This window comes from Taudactylus pleione, unplaced genomic scaffold (genome assembly GCF_031769625.1).
Source record: "Taudactylus pleione unplaced genomic scaffold, aTauple2 ptg001329l, whole genome shotgun sequence".
NCBI classification, from domain to species: domain Eukaryota; kingdom Metazoa; phylum Chordata; class Amphibia; order Anura; family Myobatrachidae; genus Taudactylus; species Taudactylus pleione.
The window spans coordinates 544,025-546,620 of NW_028285729.1; positions in this window are offsets into that span (position 1 = coordinate 544,025).

Here is a 2,596-nt window from a genome sequence, read left to right on the forward strand (position 1 = left end):
CCGGGCGTGGCCGCACTTACCCGCGGCCGTCAAGCAGGAAGGGACAGGGCGGCTGGACACAGCCGCCGGTGGGGGGAAGGCGCGGCTGCTCTGAGCAGCCGCGAGATGCAGGTAGTGAGCCCGCGGGAGGGCAGAGCTGCCGCGATTAGGGCAGTGAACGCTCGCCCCCCGCGGTTTCAAAGGTCACAGGCGCCCACGCGCACCGCGAGGAGGGCTGCTAATAGGCCTCGGAGGGGCAGGGAGGACTTCCCCACAGTTAATGAAGTGGGGAATGTGGAGGTAGGGGAGATGGACAGCCCTGGCAGCACATTAGGGGCTTTATCAGTCAGGGAGGCAGGCAGCCATTTTAGGACAGGGAGAGCTGATGAAAGGGGGGCGGGGCTTGCACTTAATATGGAGGATGATTGGCAGGCTAGTCAGCAATCAGCAGACAGGGCCATGTCTGGGGCAGCAGTTTCTGGCTATGTGGATACTCAGCTCCCTAGTGGGGGTGCAAGTCAGTCCTTTGACCCTACAGCTTTTGCGGCCATGATGTCGTCACTGACATCTGCTTTTGCTCCCATGGTTGCGGCATTGGCTCCTAGCCAAGCAGATAGTGAAAGGGTGGATCAGAGGCAGCGTTCAATTTCTGCTACTCTGGGGCAAGCGTAGATCAGTTCATGCAGGCTTGCAGGGCTATGGGCTCCGCTGCGGCTCAGTTGGCAAGACCAGAGGTGTTTGGGGCTAGTGCGGCTGTGTCTTCTCCTGCTGTGTCGACCGTGCCCAGGGTTTCGGCCCAGGGGGCGGCTTCATCGTCTGTTTCAGATACTGCTGAGGGCGAAGCTATGGAACAGGATTTCAGCGTCGAGGAGGCTTCATCATCGGTCATGTCCGGGAGGGAGCAGTCTGGATCGTCAGGTGAGATCTCAGAAGATGATGATGTTGCTGACTCTGCCTCCTCTTCTTCCTCTGTCTCTGACTTGTCGTCGACCTCTTCTTCTCTGGCTTCTTCTGTCAGCAGCGCGAAAAAGGCGCGGAAGAGGGCTGCTAAATATGCGTGCAAGCAGGCGGATAGGCGGGATAAGCGGGCTAAGCAGCAGCGTCAGAGTAGTAGCGTGTGGAAGTCCAAGCTGCATCAGCATCAACCAGGTGTGGTGCATTGCGACAATACAGCAGTATTGCGGGGTCTGCGCGATTGTTGCAAGAAAAAAATAAGGGAGGGCGATTATGTGGACATGTTTATTTTAACTGAGCAAGCCAAAAAAGATTTCAAGGCAGCTAAGCTTAAAGGCGGGGTGGGGTTGGAAGCTTTTCGTTCCTATGATAACTGGCTTGCTGGGTTTTGCGTATTCGCAGCATGCTACTTGAAAGATCGCCCAGGGGAGCACCTGAACATAATAAGGTATATCCACCTGATTCATGGGATGCAGCGTAAATCCAGGGGCAGCGCCTGGAGAACCTATGATGATCAATTTAGGCGCAAGCAGGATGGATCCAAACGCTTAGATTTTGGGTGCAAGGACGTGGAAGTGTGGCTTGACGTCACGCAACCACCAAAAGGTGGAGCGGAGGATTCTCAGGTAGGCGGGGATACTCATAAGGGGGGTCTTGGGCGTGGCGCCCAAGTTCTGATCCCTCCCTGGGGCATCGACAGACGGGCCCCGGTCGGCTTTCTGCGCAGACGCCTTTTAAAGGTAAATGTTTTGCCTTTAATAATGTTCCCAGGGCCAACGGTGTCGTTTTCGACACCTTTGCTTGCGTTGCAATGGATCGCACCCCGCCTCTAATTGTTTCAGGTTGTCAGCCCAACAGGGATCCAAGTCGGGAGGAGGAGCTATTCCCAAAGCGGGAGGTAGCGCAGGCGCTAAATAGGGCACCAACCCCTATCCGTTTGGATGCTATATCCAGGTGGCTAGGGTGGTACCCTAATAGGCAGGACGCTAAGTTTTTGTTTTTCGGGTTCAAGTTGGGTTTTCGTTTACCAGTTATAGGAGAAGTTTCAGTCGGTTCCCCGAGAAATTTACAATCAGCTCGACTTTTTCCTGACGTTCTTCAGTTAAAAGTTGAGAAAGGACGTATGGTGGGTCCCTTTGCGCATCCTCCAATGGGGATCTGATTCTTTCCCCAGTGGGGGTGGTGCCTAAGAAAACTCCAGGAAAATTTCGGCTGATCCAGCATCTGTCTTATCCATCGGGGTCCTCGGTTAATGACGCTATACCTCCTGAATTCTGTTCAGTGAGGTATCAGTCTTTTGATGATGCTCTCAGTATCGTTAGGGCATATGGATGCCTGGCCCTCATGGCTAAGATGGATGTGGAGTCAGCTTTTTGTTTGCTTCCTTTGCACCCCGAATCGTTTAGGTTCATGGGTTTTCGCATTGGGGGGAATACTTCATAGACAAGTGCTTGCCTATGGGGTGTTCGATTTCCTGTGCATACTTTGAAAAATTTAGCACTTTCCTTCATTGGTGCGTAGAGTTTTCTTGTGGGGGTCATGGGATAGCGCACTATCTCGATGACTTCCTCTGCATGGGGCCTGCTGGGTCAGAGCGTTGTAACGAGTTACTTGGTTCCATGAGAGCGCTGTTTTTTCATTTTGGAGTACCAGTGGCAGACAA